We start from the raw sequence: 19,059 nt of genomic DNA, 5'->3' as shown, positions 1-19,059 counted from the left end.
CAAACAGCTACAGTGCTGAAAAGACCGTGCAGCTAGTGCATTAGTTGTGAATGCATTCTAGGCTCTCTGAGATGGTATAATAATTTAGAGTTATTTTAAGTTGTTTAATTCATTCAAGTTGGCTGCCCCAAATTTTAACACTGAGAACCACTTCTGAAAGATCCTTTGCAGCTGATAGTAAGCTTCCTGATTGTAAAGAGGAAAAGAAAGAAAAATGAACTGTTTCGTAATCTGTTTCATAGACTAAGAAATCTGTTTCTTGGACTAAGCAGAGCTTTTCCTAAGATTTAGCTCTAGAATGAACCTCTTTTTTTTTTTTTTTTTTTAATAGTCTCCCTGGGCTTCCTCATCTCTGTTCTATTCTGTTGTCAGGGAAAGTTTTTAATATATATATATATATATATTTTTTAAATGAATTAATTATTTATTTATTTATGGCTGTGTTGGGTCTTCGTTTCTGTGCGAGGGCTTTCTCCAGTTGCGGCGAGCGGGGGCCACTCTTCATCACAGTGCACGGGCCTCTCACTGTCGCGGCCTCTCTTGTTGCGGAGCACAGGCTCCAGACGCGCAGGCTCAGTAATTGTGGCTCACGGGCCTAGTTGCTCCGCAGCATGTGGGATCTTCCCAGACCAGGGCTCGAACCCGTGTGCCCTGTATTGGCAGGCAGACTCTCAACCACTGCGCCACCAGGGAAGCCCTAGAATGAACCTCTTGCCCGAGGCTTTACTTGGAGGTATGTTAATCAGTAGAAATGCAACAGGAAGACATAGAGGTTTCATTTCAGGGAAGGCTTGGAAGAAATCTAGCCCCCTACTTCAAAGTTTAGAGAGGTTTTTTTTTTTTGTTTTTTTTTCCTCAGTGCCTAGGGAGGTGATCAGTTTCTGAGAAATTAGTTCATACTAACTAAGTTGCCCATGAATGGGGATAGAACCAGAATACTAATTTATTCATTTGTAGTAAGAAATATCGCTGTGACATGGAGTGGAAATTCTCACCTAAGGCATGATCAACACGTTTTCCCCTGTGGTCAAGCAGGGTATACTAGATTATATTCAGAAGTCTCTTTATCAATTTACTATGAGAGACAGTCACTCTTCTACCAGGGTATCTGAAACCGAGGTGTGAAAGACCCAGGTGAATTCGGGCTTCAAAACACTTGGCGCACCTGGCGGCCTCTGAGACGGTGGTGGCAGGGCCCGCGGCTCTGGCCTGGGGCGCCCAGGCTGGGAGGGGAGGCCCGTGGGGTCCCTCTCCCCCAAGGCCGCTGAGGGGCAGCTGGCCGGGGAGCTCATCCCTCCGTGGGTGAGCGAGCTGTTCCGGGCCATGTGGACCAACAGCCTGTGCCCGGCGCGCGGCGGCGGCAAGATCCTGCCCATCAGCCCGGTGCTCAACACGCACCTGGTCAGGAGCCACCACCTGCAGGATGGCATAGAGAATCCAACAATAGGAAAAGATTTGAAAACTGTCCTGAAATTCTACTGTTGTCCAGTTGAAGGCTGCCCGAGAGGCCCTGACAGACCATGTCCTCAATTTTCTCTCAGAAAACAGCACTTTATGAAAATGCATGCGGAAAAGCAGCACAAACATAGTTAAGTGCAGCAATTCGTATGGCACTGAGTGGGACTTGAAAACACATCCAGAGGATTGTGGCAAGACCTTCCAGTGCACGTGTGGCTGTCCCTATGCCAGAAGGACTGCATTACAGTCCCACATCTACCGAACTGGCCATGTGATCCCTGCAGAACACAGGGATCCACCTAGTAAGAAAAGGAAAATGGAAAAGTGCCTGCACAACCAGAAGTTGTCCAGTAAGACCACTGAATCACTGAGCAACCAATCAACCCCAAGACCAGATGCTCAAGAACTGGAAACTTCAGAAATAAAGCTAGTGGCTTCTTTTGAAGACTCTTGCAGCTCTAATGCCAGAAAGCAGACTCTTCCAACACGTCCAAGGTGTCCTCAGAAGTTGCTTTTACCAAAGCCTGAAGTGCCTGTCTTTGTGCCTACAGCAGACTCCTCAGCCCAGCCTGTGGTGTTGGGTGTCAATCATCAGGGCTCTGTCCCCCCGGTTCTGTGCACTTACTGCCCTTGTCCATAGGAACCCTGATCCTCGGCCTAGATTCAGAGGCTTGCTCTCTCAAGGAGAGCCTCCCTCTTTCAAAAATTGTAAATTCTGTTGCTGTGGAGCCAATTAGCACAGGTGTTCAAGTGAACTTGGGTAAAAGTCCATCTAACTCTTTACAAGAACTAGGGAATACATGTCAAGAAAACAGCATTTCTTCAATCAATGTACAGGCAGACCTGTCTTACACCACACAACACTTTTTACTGTCTGCACAGTGGGCTAGCCCTGATTCCTCTGTATCACCTTGTTCTTAAACTGATTTGACATTTGGTTCTCAAGTTTCCCTTCCCATTAGTGTTCATACTCAAACTTTTTGGCCCAGTTCTAAGGTAATCTCATCTATAGCTGCTCAGACTGATGTATTTATACATCCCAGTTTCCTGTCAGGTGGGATCTCTTTTGAGAGAAACTCAAACCAGTGGAATGCGAAGTCCAACAGATGATCGAGTACAGATAGACCAAGCTGTAATGTGTGGAGACATTTTTGAGAGTGTCCATTCATCATATGATGTTTCTACAGACAAATTATAAGCAGCAGCTTAGTAGCAGAGACTGTAACTCATGGCTTGTTACCTCAGAACCACCCTAGAACTTTAAATCAAGATATTGAGAAATCTGAACCACTCATGAACTTCATTCAGCACACAGAATAGTACACTTTCTTCACAGAACATGACAGATAATCGGACCTGAACCAGGGATTTATTAAGTAATCTAGAAAACATCTTGTCAAGTAATCTGCCTGGTCAGACACTGGACAATTGTAGTCTTCGTCTGACACAAATACTGGACCTGACACCCAGCTCCCATCTGGCCCAACCCAGAATCCTGCAGTTGATTTTGATATTGAAGAGTTCTTTTTGGCCTCAAATATCCAGACTCAAACTGAAAAGAGTGAACTTAGTCCCATAACCACTGAGCCAGTCTTGGAATCGCTGGACATAGAGACCCAAATTGACTTCTTACTTGCAGACACCTCTGCCCAGTCCTACAGTTGTAGAGGAAATTCTAACTTCTTAGGCCTTGAAATGTTTGACACGCAGACACAGAGGGACTTGAACTTCTTTTTAGACAGTAGCCCTCATCTGCCTCTGGGAAGTGTTCTGAAACACTCCAGCTTTTCCATGAGTATTGATTCATCTGACACAGAGACCCAAACTGAAAGAATCTCTGCTGCTAAACACCTACCTGCTCTAGAAAGCAAAGGTCAGTTAAGCAGTGCAGAAACACAGACCATGAATTCTGGCTTTGAAACTTTGGGGAGCTTATTCTTCAACAGCAATGAAACTCAGACAGCAATGGATGACTTTCTTCTGGCGGATTCTGCCTGGAACACAATGGAAACTCAATTCAACTGTTGGAACCCAGTTGTGTGCCGAACTACACCCAGTCTCCAACTTCTGAAAGTGGAGTTCACATGGGGGATGGCATTTACGGTTCCCTTCTGGATTTAGAAGATGGAGAATGGGGACAACAGTATTAACTCTATTGAATGTAGTTGATGATACAGTTACTTCGATTCTTTGAGGTTCTTTGCCTTTTGCACTTATAAACATGAAATTTGTGTAAAAACTTATGAGTGTATTATAAAGTGTAAGATGTTGATCTAAAAAAGTGATTGTGTTTTGTGTTGCCCACATTTGCCCTTTCAGTGTAGACTTCCCTTCTTTAAAAAAAAAAATGTATTTCACACCTTTAAAACCCATCTAGCCATTTAGCTGAAGCAAGCTCACCAGGACTAGTGTACAAACTTTTCAAATTTTTGAAACATTTTAGTTGACATATGACTTACTTAAATTGCACCTAAAATACTTTTGCCAGTGCTTGTTAGAAATTCCTGTTTCCTAATAATGTCTAAAGAAGTCTGATGATGCACCATCAGATTTAAACACCATCATCTTCATCTGCTTTGACATCTTACTTTTTTCTTATTTGAAGACACAAAGGAAAACTACAGCTGTCTTTAGCTTTTGAGACAATTTTCAAATAGTCAATGCCATCCCTCCTCTATGTGAACTCTTACTGATACCAGCGTAAGCGTATAGTACTTTCCTCACAAGACGTGTTGCTGTAAAATTCTTGCTTAAAGAAGTAGCAGCAAGCACTTAGTGTAAATAGTGATCGTTTCAGTCTAAGTGACAGTAAGTCGCCCCAACTATGGAAACGCTGGGCTGTGGTATCATGCCTATTAGCTCATACTGGAATGTGTCCTATGAGCATCCCCCCTACTCCCTACAAAAGGCCAGGGCGGTGCTCCAGATCTCCTCCTCAAAGCGCACCCACCAGCTGAGTCCAAGTTTTGTCACTCTAATTGTTAAAAAAAATAAAGTAAGGAGAAAAGGAAATTCCCCACTAAATTTCAATACTTTGCATAAGTTTGATAGGGCAAGAGTGCATCAACAGCTATTTTAAAGTGAATCTTTTCATCCACCTCTCATTTTTTCCTTGAATGAGGAAACACATTGGTCCAGCAAGGATAGTATCTGTGCCTTGAGGATAGCAATTACAGAATAGATCCATCTAAGATATGGTATTCTGCATTTTGTTGCTTTGTTTAGAGAGGATAGTACCAGTCTTCAAAGGAAGTGAGGTGACGACTGATTGCTTCAATAATCAAGAACATCTATGTTTTGAGATGGGTCTGTGGTCAAGTATGCTTTTGAGGTTTTCTATATTTAGGAGGTCCTGAGTTCTTGATTGCTGGCCGAATTTCAAGCAAGTAAAAATCAGTGCAGTCTGTAAATTTTTCTAAGTTTACCCAAAAAAATACTCTGTTCCTTCTGTGGCACATGCTTATGCTGCTGAAGGCTAAATCCTCAAAATAAAACCTAAGGAGGGGACTAATTCATTAAAGTATAATAAATCAGTGGTTTGCTACTAATTGCTATCCCGTAGAAGAATTGTTGGTAGTGGATAAATAATATATCCTAGGCAGATGAACTCAACCTAGTAGATAAAAGTTTGCTTTGGTTACAGTTGCCTATGAATATGGGTTTCAAAACAAACATAAAGCCTTAACTTAGAATTTCATTATGTTTTAGAGTCGTCACTGCCTTAATGTTCAAACATCTATTTAAGTTCTCCTAGTAAGGAGAAATGCATGTTTGATTATGGCTTTTTGTAAATATATATGCAGTGATCTATGGCTTTAAAAAATTTTGTGTTTCTGTGACAATGTTTGTTAATCCAGCCAGTTGAGTTATTTACAGAAAATTGAGGATGCAGTAGTTCTTCATGTACAAGTAAGAACTGTTTCCCCGCAAAAAGCTGAACCTCAGCGATTGAAGAGAAGTGAGAATTCTCAAAAAAAAAAAAAAAAAAAGACATTTGGGGCTTCCCTGGTGGTCCAGTGGTTAAGACTCCACCTTCCACTGCAAGGGGCGTGGGTTCGATCCTTGGTCAGGGAAGTTCCACATGCTGGAAGGTGTGGCCAAAAAAAAAAAGACACTTGGCACATGCATTAAGACTGTGAGGAAAAAGGAAGCATACATATTTAAATAAGAGTCTGAAATAAAAACTCCAAGGGCAAATGCTCCAACCATAATCATATATTGGTATTTTGTCATGGAGCCTCTTCTTACATAGGCAGAAACTGATGCCATGGTGTTAATCCTGTTGAAGCCCCTCCAATACAAAAATATGAGGCCTGGGAAAATGATAGTTCCCACCTAAGAGCTGAGTCCCTTCTTAACACAAATAGTTTGTACAACCAGGTAGGAAATGGAATTGAGTTTGGACCTTGATATTGACTGTTCTTTTGTTCAACTTGCTTTTTTAGATTCTTATTTTATTACTGTACCATTTACTGGTGTGTTGCCTAGGTAACATAACAAAGCAAGCGCTTTTAACTGTAAGGCAATGATGCATATCTTTGGCAGTCTGTAGGGTTTCCCCAGGGCAGGCTGATAAATTATCTTGATCTTTGGGTTATTTTTCAGTTCATAGTGTTGTGATAACTTGGCAAAGCATTGCATAACCTTTTGAATATTTGTGTACTTCTGTTAGCTGTTTTGTCAAGTCAGGCCAGCCTGTTGTAAGGGCTTTTAAAAATAATTTTGACACTTGCATCCTTTGTAGAAAAAAATTGTGAAAGATTTTGAAATGGGCAAAAGAGATTTCTAGATATCTTTTTAACAGAATGCTGAAACCTGTGGGATTTACCTGGTCCTATAGGGCTATACAGGGTTTGTCTTTGACTAGACTATCTTACAACTCTGTAGAGATAAAAGTTAACTCTTTGAACACTGATACTGTCTATAAAAATGTAAAATTTGATTATTACTCTGTGGGTATTGACTGGTTTTGCCAGTTTTGCATCCATTTGTGAATTCATTTCAGCATTCTTTACCTGACTAAAAGTATATAGCACCTTGAGTAGTTCTCTCTCTCTCTCTCTAATAAACTTTAAATTTTAGAATAGATGTAGATTTACAGAAAAGTTGCAAAGATACCAGAGAGTTCCCATATACCCCTCACCCAGTTTCTCCTGTTATTAACATCTCAAATTACTATGGTATGTTTGTCACAACTAAGAAACCAGCACTGATATATTAATTAAACTCCATACGTTATTCAGATTTATTAGGTTTTCTCTAAATCCTTTTTCTGTATCCCATCTAGGATACCACATTACATTTAGCTGACAAGATTCCTTAGTTCATGACAGTTTCTCACACTTTCCTTGTTTTCGATGACCTTGACAGTTTTGGATAGTACTGGTCATGTATATTGTAGGATGCCCCTCTATTGGAATTTGATGTTTTTCTCATGATTAGAGCAGGGTTATGGGTTTTTGAGGATGACCATAGAGATGAAGTGCCCTTCTGATTACATCATATCAATGGTACATTCTGTCAACAGGTCTTATTGATGATGATGTTGACCTTAATTACCTGACTAGGGTAGTGTGTTTGCCAAGTTTCTCCATTGTAAACTTACACACAGACCCACTTCCATGATTTAGTCTTTGGAAGCAAATCACTAAACACAGCCCATACTCAAGGGGTAGGGAGTTATGATCTACCTCCTTGGCTAGGGAGTATCTGCATAAATTATTTGGAATTCTTTATTTGAGGAGATTTGAGTTCTTTTTTGAACTGGCTGTAATATATTACTGGTTTCTTCCTTGCTGAGTTAAGTATGAATGAAATAAAAATCTTTGACACATGTTGATTTTATGTTTGTATGAGAATTATGACTTTATTCTTTTTAAAAAATTATTCTCATATCGTTCTACCAAGAAATGTGGGAATTATTTTTTATATAGTTCTTTGAAATCCATGGATAAGTGCCATAAACAAATACATTATTTGGAAAAGAAGATATTGAAGATTATTTATAGTCAGAGAAAAAATAAGTTATTTTATCACACTGACTGTATCAGTCAGGGTCCTATCAGCAATCAAATAACACACTCTAAATAGGATAACCTGGGAAAGCTTTATTGACAAAGGCACTATGTACAAAGGTGTGGTTGTAGGGGCACCACAGTGGGTAGTGTAGTAACAGCTGAGATGTTACCATTCCCTTGGCCTGAAGAGAGAAAAGGAGGGAGTCTGGAATCCAGAGGTAGAGACTTACATAGACCCTTAAGAGAAGGAATGAACCTTCTGCTAAGAAGCATAGCCAATTTTAGGTGACCCTTTAGGAAGAGAGCTAGGGAAATAAATACCTGACTGCATTCTCTACCTTCCTTCCATTTCCTGCCAGAGCTCCCCATTGCAAAAAACAGCCAATAGCTAGGAAGCCTGGGGACCTGTTGATGTCCCAGCCTCCAGGGCAGGAAGCAGGGTGGAGAATGCTTGAGTGTAGATCAGGATGGCCAGAAAAAGATATCTGGCACATTGACTGAAGAGGTTGTAAAGGCGATATTGAGGTCTCTTTTGTCATCTTTTTGTGGGAAGGTAACAGCTGAGAAGACAGAGACATAGCTGCTGTTAACATTTTTAGGGGAAATATTTAATTTCTCCAAGAGTTTACAGAGGTGAAATTTGACTTAGTGAGTTATCAGTGTAAGATGAGTCAAGGTCCTTGACCCCTCCCCACCTTTTTTTCCAGCCATTGGGAATATGGCAAGACATCAGAGGAGAATGGTTGCTGCGATCCTAGCCTTGGTGAAAATGTCTCCTATACAGCCCAGCTTGCATGGCAGGAAGGTGTCTACGAAAAAATTAATCAGTCGATCTAAGACAGAAATTGAAAATTTTATTTGAGCCAAATTCAAGGATTGTAACCCAGGAAGAGCATCTCAGAAAGCTCTGAGAACTGTTCCACCCATTAGAAGTCAAGGCACAGTTATATAAGTTTTTCGAAACAGAAAGCTGTACATTGAATGATACATTATTGACAGTTTATACAATCCAGATCTAAGCATCATCTCGTGGCCCCTTACAAGATGCAGAAAGAAAATCACCTTTTAAGGAGTTGTCTTGTTGATGCTAGGAGAGTGTTGCTTTTTGCGGCTGAGCAGGTATTTCTGCAAGTGGGGGAGGTTTGGTTGATGCATAATGCAGATACACAATGGACAGTAGCAGAGGAGAGATGAGGTCAAAGGGCAAAGAAAAATTCTTATGTTTAAATTTTTATTATCTTGTCATAAAATATGAATTTTATTTCACAAAGGGTTGGAGCCACTGCCTTCAAGGGCTCTTGTAGACTTAACTAAGAGGCATGTTAGAGGGAGCCACTATGGCCCTAAGCCCTTAGAGCTCTCTTTGTACTGTGGGGGAAGAAAATTGGAATCAGATTTGACTTGATACAGAAAAAATAATGAACGATTTTTATTGTCTTTGAGTGTTGTAACTAAGTAAAGCTCATACTGACTCCAGCAGGAAGTAAATAAATAATAGAATTTCAATAATGAATTGTTCCTATACATCTAAATCTTCAGTTGAATTTGCTTGAGATAAAAAAGGGAAAGCAGTATTATCAGATGGCAGCTCCCTGATTGTTTGCTCCTTTTGGCAAGTGAAGCAAAAGAAATACTGTAGATTCTCAGCGTGCATGAGGAAGGACAATCTAAAGACCCCCACAAATAGAGAAAATTCCAACTTCAGAATTAATTAATAACTGCATTCACATATTTATCCAATTGTTTATTAATATTTATTTATCATGCCAGACACCAAGCTAGGTGTTGGAAATATATGAGGAATAAGATGCTGTTCTTATTCTCAGGGGGCTCAGAATTTAGGGGAGAGACAAGGAAAACAATAGGGAGCATTAGAAAACGATTTCTCTTTCCACCATTGTGTTCTTTCCCTCCCAATGTTGTTGAACGAACGAACCCAAGTCCATGTGCCTGATGCACAGTGAGGCCAAAAAAATGGAAACTTCAGAGTGTGGAGCAGAGAAAGATTTATTTCAAGGCCAAACAAGGAGAACAGGAAGCTCACGCTAAAAAACCCCCAAACTGCCAGATGGTTTTCAGGGAAGGGTTTTTAAAGGCAACACTGGGGGGTGTGGGGGGAGAGGCTACAGGGTGTGTGACTTTCTTCTGATTGGTTGGTGGTGAGGTGATAGGGTGGTGCTCCAGGAATCTCAATCATCAATCTTCTTGTTCTAACCAGTCTGCAGTCTCAGCATGTAGTCACCATCCTCCACTGGGCAGGAGTCTTAGTTCCTGCAGGACAACTCAAAGATATGCATCAGATTCTTATACATATCCCTTGAAGAGTAACTGGAACTCTGTTATGTGGCTGAACTATTGTTTCTTGACTACTTTCCTACATTCACTCACTTCCCTAATTAGTAACTGTTTGAATCTGCTCTTTGGAACTCAGGGAAAGCCTAGGAGACTAAAATTTTTTCTACAGAAAAAGAAATAGGGGTGTGGGTGTTGAGGGGATTTTGTATCTGGGAGGACCTTGCAGGGTCCTGCTGGGTTTCACCAGTAAAAGAAGGACAGGACTTGGAAGGGGAGCCACCTGCTGGAAAGCCTGAACTAAACTGGGGTGACTGGGCTTAACTTCAGGGAAGATAAGGTCTGCAGTTTAAACAATTTGGCATAAACCGGATTTTCAGGGCCATATCACATCTAGGCAAATTTTTTCTTAGTCACCAACTCTCTCTTCGGAATAACTCTCCGTCTCCTTTCTCTTTTATAGCAATTCCCTATACGTATTATGCTGCCTTTAGCATCTCCAAAATTTGCTCCAGGCTTGACCTACAACTCAGAAGATTCCCTTCCTCTAGGCCACAATCAAAATTCTAATATTCTAAGTACTGTGTTTAGTTGCACTCAGCTGGCGTGAAGCTGATTAAAGTAATTCCCATTAATTTGTGAATGAAACATAACCTTCTTAAAAGGTATATTTGCATTTTAATAGCAGTCCCTTAACACAAATTCATCTCTAATTGGTGGAATGTGTGAGAGTTCCTTTCTGTGGGAAGAAGAAGGAGGGGGAATAACGCCTTAATTTTCTAAGTTTAAGAGAGTTGCTACTCTTAAAGCCTCTGGATTCTCGCCTCCCTGTCACGTCTCAGCACAATGCAGTTTAGCTTCTCTTTCTGAAGCTAATCACTCCGAAAAGCTTTTTAGGTTAAAGTGAATGGACCCCGTCATCTTTTGAATAACTTTTATATTTGGGGAAATTCCCACATTATGAGTAAGTATCCTTTTCCCTTCCATGTACAAATCGGAATGCAGCTCCCTAACCTCCTTTGCAGCTAGGATGCAGGCATGCCAATTAGATAGTTGCATGCAAGATTAAGCTGGGGAGTGAGCAATGTGAATAAACAGGCTCTGCATGGGACTTCCATTTTCCTGACATCGGAGTTGGTAGGGCTTTCAGGCACAGGAGGTTCAAGATCGGATGCAGAAGTGGCATTGGTGGCAGTAGCAGTTGCAGTAAAACAAAGTTGCTGGTATTTTGGGCCCAATGACAGCAGCAGCAGTAATTGGTACCATTGACTGAAATAGACAGATTTCTGACCTGGATAGTTTTATGGCCTGCGTCAGGCGTCAGGCACTGTCCCTGGAAGCTTAGCCTTGAATGTTTCTCCAGACATCCCAATAATTTTGTGAACTACTTAATATCCTCTTATAAGCCAGTTTTGGGTTAAACCAGCCAGAATGAAATCTACTGTTTGCATTCAAGAACACTAACTGATACAAGTCATCTTCAATTTCTCCCTCTCCCTTGAACCCTCAACCAACAGAATTTATAGGACAAGACTTTCCACTTTTCTCCATTCCCCTCTTCTACTTTCTTTATTCAGGCCTCATCATCTGTTACCCAGATTACTGCAACTTTGTCCCATTTGATCACTCACCTCTAGTTTGACGTGTCAGAGTGGTCTTTCTCAAATGCAAATCTAGGGATTTCCTGGTGGCGTAGTGGCTAAGAATCCGCCTGCCAATGCAGGGGACACGGGTTCGAGCCCTGGTCGGGGGAGATCCCACATGCCACGGAGCATCTATGCCCGTGTGCCACAACTACTGAGCCTGCGCTCTAGAGCCTGCGTGCTACAACTACTGAGCCCACATGCCACAACTACTGAAGCCCGTGCACCTAGAGCCCATGCTCCACAACAAGAGAAGCCACCGCAGTGAGAAGCCCACGCACCGCAACAAAGAGTAGCCCCCTGCTCACTGCAACTAGAGAAAAGCCCTTGTGCAGCAATGAAGACCCAATGCAGCCAAAAATCAATCAATCAATCAATCAATTGATTTAAAAAAATAAAATAAAATGCAAACCTAATTCTATCACTCTTTGGCTAAAGACCCTTCAGTGGCTCCCTATTGCCCTCGTGATAAAGTCTAGGATCAAGTCCAAACTCCTTAGCAGGGGCTTTTGGGATCTAGGCCTGGTTGACTTTTCCAGCTCATCTTGGCCGTGCCTGCTTCTCACATCTATTCTCCAATCATACTCTTGCTTTGGGTCAGCAGCAATGGATCCCCTAGAATCCTATTGGAAATGTGGAATCTCAGCCTCCTGCAGATTTCCTGCATTAGAATCAGCATTTCAGCAAGATCACTAGGTGATGCTCATGAGTATTCAAGTTTGGGTAGTGCTGCTTTATAGCACTGTGCTCATTTCCTCTGGGGCTTTTACACATTCTGCTTCCTCTGTCTTATTGTCCTTCTCCTGCTTTAGATGTTTAACACTGTTCTGCAGCACTCAACAGGGAAAACTTCTCTGTCTGGTGAAACCTGGGTTGGAGGCTTTTGTCTGTTACTCCAAACATGGCACTTACTCCTTTGTACTGTAATGACTGTTTACTCCTTTTTCTTTCCCATTAAACAGTGGTCGTCTATTCTGGTTGTATTTTACAGTCAAACTGAGAACTTAAAAAAAAAAAAAAAACATATTCCTGGGTCCTGCTCCTAGAGATTTTGGTTTTAACTGGTTTGAGTAAGGTCTAGACACCGGTAATTTTTAAAAGTGTCCCAGATAATTATAATGTGGAGCCAATTCAGAACCACCACACTAGGCTTTAAGCTCTGTGAAGACAGGGATTGTGTCTTATTCACTGTTCTTTTCTCAGAGCCTACCACAGTGCCAGGTACATAAACCATACTTGTGAATAATTGTTGCCCCTAGTTTCTCAGGATATATGGAATCAGCTTTGTGTTGCAAATACGATCCTACTTCATACCAAACCCCTCTCAGATATGTTAGCAGCTGGACAGCCCATTCATCTCACTAAACCAAGGAGCCATTTTTCTTCCTTTCTTTTTCTTTCTTTCTTTCTTTCTTTCTCTCTCTCTCTCTCTTTCTTTCTTTCTTCCTTCCTTCCTTTCTTTCTTTTCTTTCTTTTTCTTTCTTTCTTCCTTCCTTCCTTCCTTTCGTTCTTTCTTTTAAAATTTAAATACAGTTTCTTATTTATTTCTTTATTTGAAGTAGAGTTAATTAACAATGTTGTGTAAGTTTAAACTGTACTGCAAAGTGATTCAGTTTTATATATATATCAAGGAGCCATTTCTTTTTTTTTTTAACATCTTTATTGGAGTATAATTGCTTTACAATGGTGTGTTAGTTTCTGCTTTATAACAAAGTGAATCAGCTATACATATACATATATCCCCATATCTCTTCCCTCTTGAATCTCCCTCCCTCCCACCCTCCCTATCCCACCCCTCTAGGTGGTCACAAAGCACCCAGCTGATCTCCCTGTGCTATGTGGCTGCTTCCCACTAGCTATCGGTTTTACATTTGGTAGCGTATACATGTCCATGCCACTCTCTCACTTTATCCCAGCTTACCCTTCCCCCTCCCTGTGTCCTCAAGTCCATTCTCTACGTCTGCGTCTTTATTCCTGTCCTGCCCCTAGGTTCTTCAGAACCTTTTTTTTTTTTTTTTTTAGATTCCATATATATGTGTTAGCATACGGTATTTGTTTTTCTCTTTCTGACTTACTTCACTCTGTATGACAGACTCTAGGCCCATCCACCTCACTACAAATAATTCAATTTCGTTTCTTTTTATGGCTGAGTAATATTCCATTGTGTATATGTGCCACATCTTTATCCGTTCATCTGTCAATGGATACTTAGGTTGCTTCCATGTCCTGGCTATTGTAAAGAGAGCTGCAATGAAATTGTGGTACATGTCTCTTTTTGAACTGTGGTTTTCTCAGGGTATATGCCCAGTAGTGGGATTGCTGGGTCATAGGGTAGTTCTATTTTTAGTTTTTTAAGGAACCTCCATACTGTTATCCATAGTGTTCTCCATAGTGGTTGTATCAATTTACATTCCCACCAACAGTGCAAGAGGGTTCCCTTTTCTCCACACCCTCTCCAGCATTTGTTGTTTGTAGATTTTTTGATGATGGCAATTCTGACTGCTGTGAGATGATATCTCATTGTAGTTTTGATTTGCATTTCTCTAATGATTAATGATGTTGAGCATTCTTTCATGTGTTTGTTGGCAATCTGTATATCTTCTTTGGAGAAATATCTATTTAGGTCTTCTGCCCATTTTTGGATTGGGTTGTTTGTTTTTTTGATATTGAGCTGCATATGCTGCTTGTAAACTTTGGAGATTAGTCCTTTGTCAGTTGCTTCATTTGCAAATATTTTCTCCCATTCTGAGGGTTGTCTTTTCTTCTTGTTTATGGTTTCCTTTGCTGTGCAAAAGCTTTTAAGTTTCATTAGGTCCCATTTGTTTATTTTTGTTTTTATTTCCATTTCTCTAGGAGGTGGGTCAAAAAGGATCTTGCTGTGATTTATGTCATAGAGTGTTTTGCCTTTGTTTTCCTCTAAGAGTTTGATAGTGTCTGGTCTTACATTTAGGTCTTAAATCCATTTTGAGTTTACTTTTGTGTATGGTGTTAGGGAGTGTTCTAATTTCATTCTTTTACATGTAGCTGTCCAGTTTTCCCAGCACTACTTATTGAAGAGGCTGTCTTTTCTCCATTGTATATTCTTGCCTCCTTTATCAAAATTAAGGTGACCATATGTGTGTGGGTTTATCTCTGGGCTTTCTATCCTGTTCCATTGATCTATATTTCTGTTTTTGTGACAGTACCATATTGTCTGGATTACTGTAGATTTGTAGTATAGTCTGAAGTCAGGGAGCCTGACTCCTCCAGTTCTGTTTTTCTTTCTCAAGATTGCTTTGGCTATTTGGGGTCTTTTGTGTTTCCATACAAATTGTGAAATTTTTTGTTCTGGTTCTGTGAAAAATGCCAGTGGTAGTTTGATAGAGATTGCAGTGAATCTGTACATTGCTTTGGGTAGTACAGTCATTTTCACAATGTTGATTCTTCCAATCCAAGAACATGGTATATCTCTCCATCTATTTGTATTATCTTTAATTTCTTTCATCAGTGTCATAGTTTTCTGCATACAGGTCTTTTGTCTCCTTAGGTAGGTTTATTCCTAGGTATTTTATTCTTTTTGTTGCAGTGGTAAGTGGGAGTGTTTCCTTAATTTCTGTTTCAGATTTTTCATCATTAGTGTATAGGAATGCAAGAGATTTCTGTGCATTAATTTTGTGTCCTGCTACTTTACCAAATTCATTGATTAGTTCTAGTAGTTTTCTGGTAGCATCTTTAGGATTCTCTATGTATAGTATCATGTCATCTGCAAACAGTGACAGCTTTACTTCTTCTTTTCCGATTTGGATTCCTTTTATTTCTTTTTCTTCTCTGATTGCTGTGGCTAAAACTTCCAAAACTATGTGGAATAATAGTGGTGAGAGTGGGCAACCTTGTCTCATTCCTGATCTTAGTGGAAATGGTTTCAGTTTTTCACCACTGAGGACAATGTTGGCTGTGGGTTTGTCATATATGGCCTTTATTATGTTGAGGTAAGTTCCCTCTATGCCTACTTTCTGGAGGGTTTTTATCATAAATGGGTGTTGAGTTTTGTCAAAAGCTTTTTCTGCATCTATTGAGATGATCATATGGTTTTTATCCTTCAATTTGTTAATATGGTGTATCACATTGATTGATTTGCATATATTGAAGAATCCTTGCATTCCTGGGATAAACCCCACTTGATCATGGTGTATGATTCTTTTAATGTGCTGTTGGATTCTGTTTGCTAGTATTTTGTTAAGAATTTTTCACCTATGTTCATCAGTGTTGTTGGCCTGTAGTTTTCTTTCTCTGTGACATCTTTGTCTGGTTTTGGTATCAGGATGATGGTGGCCTGGTAGAATGAGTTTGGGAGTGTTCCTCCCTCTGCTACATTTTGGAAGAGTTTGAGAAGGATAGACGTTAGCTCTTCTCTAAATGTTTGATAGAATTCGCCTGTGAAGCCATCTGGTCCTGGGCTTTGTATGCTGGAAGGTTTTTAATCACAGTCTCAATTTCAGTGCTTGTGATTGGTCTGTTTATATTTTCTATTTCTTCCTGGTACAGTCTCGGAAGGTTGTGCTTTTCTAAGAATTTGTCCATTTCTTCCAGGTTGTCCATTTTATTAGCATATAGTTGCTTGTAGTAATCTCTCATGATCCTTTGTATTTCTGCAGTGTCAGTTGTTACGTCTCCTTTTTCATTTCTAATTCTATTGATTGGGGTCTTCTCCCTTTTTTTCTTGATGAGTCTGGCTAATGGTTTATCAATTTTGTTTATCTTCTCAGAGAACCAGCTTTTAGTTTTATTGATCTTTGCTGTTTTTTCCTTCATTTCTTTTTCATTTATTTCTGATCTGATCTTTATGATTTCTTTCCTTCTGCTAACTTTGGGGTGTTTTTGTTCTTCTTTCTCTAATTGCATTAGGTGTAAGGTTAGGTTGTTTATTTGAGATGTTTCTTGTTTCTTAAGGTAGGATTGTATTGCTGTAAACTTCCCTCTTAGAACTGCTTTTGCTGCATCCCATCGGTTTTGGGTTGTCGTGTTTTCATTGTCATTTGTTTCTAGGTATTTTTTGATTTCTTCAGTGATCTCTTGGTTATTAAGTAGTGTATTGTTTAGCCTCCACGTGTTTGTATTTTTTACAGATTTTTTTCTGTAATTGATATCTTGTCTCATAGCATGGTGGTGGGAAAAGATACTTGATATGACTTCAATTTTTAAATTTACCAAGGCTTGATTTGTGACCCAAGATATGATCTATCCTGGAGAATGTTCCATGAGCACTTGAGAAGAAAGTGTATTCTGTTGTTTTTGGGTGGAATGTCCTATAAATATCAATTAAGTCCATCTTGTTTAATGTATCATTTAAAGCTTGTGTTTCCTTATTTATTTTCATTTCGAATGATCTGTCCATTGGTGAAAGTGGGGTGTTAAAGTCCCCTACTATGATTGTGTTACTGTCGATTTCCCCTTTTATGTCTGTTAGTATTTGCCTTATGTATTGAGGTGCTCCTATGTTGGGTGCATAAATATTTACAATTGTTATATCTTCTTCTTGGATTGATCCCTGATCATTATGTAGTGTCCTTCTTTGTCTCTTGTAATAGTCTTTGTTTTAAAGTCTATTTTGTCTAATATGAGAATTGCTACTCCAGCTTTCTTTTGATTTCCATTTGCATGGCATATCTTTTTCCATCCCCCCACTTTCAGTCTGGATGTTCCCTAGGTCTGAAGTGGGTCTCTTGTAGACAGCATATATAAGGGTCTTGTTTTTGTATCCATTCATCCACTCTATGTCTTTTGGTTGGAGCATTTAATCCATTTACATTTAAGGTAATTATCGATATGTATGTTCCTTTGACCATTTTCTTAATTGTTTGGGGTTTGTTATTGTAGGTCTTTTCCTTCTCTTGTGTTTCCTGCCTAGAGAACTTCCTTTAGCATTTGTTGTAAAGCTGATTTGGTGGTGCTGAATTCTCTTAGCTTTTGCTTGTCTGTAAAGGTTTTAATTTCTCCATCGAATCTGAATGAGATCCTTGCTGGGTAGAGTAATCTTGGTTGTAGATTTTTCCCTTTCATCACTTTAAATATGTCCTGCCACTCCCTTCTGGCTTGCAGAGTTTCTGCTGAAAGGTCAGCTGTTAACCTTATGGGGATTCCCTTGTATGTGATTTGTTGTTTTTCCCTTTTAATATTAATATTTAATATGCTGCTTTTAATATTTTTTCTTTGTATTTATTTTTTTTTTTTGTATTTAATTTTTGATAATTTGATTAATACGTGTCTTGGCGTGTTTCTCCATGGATTTATCCTGTATGGGACTCTCTGCGCTTCCTGGACTTGATTAACTATTTCCTTTCCCATATTAGGGAAGTTTTCAACTATAATGTCTTCAAATATTTTCTCAGTCCCTTTCTTTTTCTCTTCTTCTTCTGTGACCCCTGTAATTCGAATGTTGGTGTGTTTAATATTGCCCCAGAGGTCTCTGAGACTGTCCTCAATTCTTTTCATTCTTTTTTCTTTATTGTGCTCTGCAGTAGTTATTTCCACTATTTTGTCTTCCAGGTCACTTATCCATTCTTCTGCCTCAGTTATTCTGCTATTGATTCCTTCTGGAGAATTTTTAATTTCATTTATTGTGTCGTTCATCATTGTTTGTTTGCTCTTTAGTTCTTCTAGGTCCTTGTTAAATGTTTCTTGTATTTTCTGCATTCTATTTCCAAGATTTTGGATCATCTTTACTATCATTATTCTGAGTTCTTTTTCAGGTAGACTGCCTATTTCCTCTTCATTTGTTTGGTTTGGTGGGTTTTTACCTTGCTCCTTCATCTGCTGTGTGTTTCTCTGTCTTCTCATTTTGCTTAACTTACTGTGTTTGAGGTCTCCTTTTTGCAGGCTGCAGGTTCATAGTTCCTGTTGTTTTTGGTGTCTGACCCCAGTGGGTAAGGTTGGTTCAGTGAGTTTTGTAGGCTTCCTGATGGAGTGGACTAGTGCCTGTGTTCTGGTGGATGAGGCTGGATCTTGTCTTTCTGGTGGGCAGGTCCACGTCTGGTGGTGTGTTTTGGGGTGTCTGTGACCTTATTATAATCTTAGGCAGCCTCTCTGCTAATGGGTGGGGCTGTGTTCCTGTCTTCCTAGTGGTTTGGCATAGGGTGTCCAGCACTGGAGCTTGCTGGTCGTTGAGTGGAGCTGGGTCTTGGCGTTGAGATGGAGACCTCTGGGAGATTTTCGCTGTTTGACATTATGTGGAGCTGGGAGGTCTCTGGTGGACCAGTGTCCTGAACTTGGCTCTCCCACCTCAGAGGCACAGGCCTGATGCCCGGTCAGAGCACCAAGACCCTGTCATCACACGGACAAAGAAAAAAGGGAAAAAAATATATTTATCGTTGATCCCAAAGTCTACCACCTCAATTTGGGATGATTCGTTGTCTATTCAGGTACTCCACAGATGCAGGTTCATCAAGTAGATTGTGGAGATTTAATCCACTGCTCCTGAGGCTGCTGGGAGAGATTTCCCTTTCTCTTCTTTGTTTGCACATCTCCTGGGGTTCAGCTTTCGATTGGCCCCACCTCTGCATGTAGGTCACCTGAGGGCATCTGTTGTTTGCTCAGACAGGTTGGGGTTAAAGTAGCAGCTGATTTGGGGGCTCTGACTCACTCAGGCTGGGGGGAGGGAGGGGTACGGAGTG

The 19,059-nt window shown here is 40.2% G+C and overlaps 1 protein-coding gene and 1 pseudogene across 3 annotated transcripts in view; both read left to right on the top strand.

Annotated features, from left to right (window-relative positions):
- Positions 1–19,059, top strand: part of NUBPL (NUBP iron-sulfur cluster assembly factor, mitochondrial) — a 438,815-nt gene that overhangs the window by 5,080 nt on the left and 414,676 nt on the right. The window lies entirely within an intron of this gene.
- LOC309625053 (ATM interactor pseudogene) lies at positions 1,279–13,176 on the top strand (annotated as a pseudogene). The gene has a single exon. The product of its transcript is annotated as an ATM interactor pseudogene (transcript).

The sequence above is a fragment of the Balaenoptera borealis genome (assembly GCF_965194805.1).
Source record: "Balaenoptera borealis genome assembly, chromosome: 3".
Classification (NCBI taxonomy): Eukaryota; Metazoa; Chordata; class Mammalia; order Artiodactyla; family Balaenopteridae; genus Balaenoptera; species Balaenoptera borealis.
Note: the sequence above shows the minus strand (reverse complement) of the source record. Positions and strands in the feature narration are given on the sequence as shown.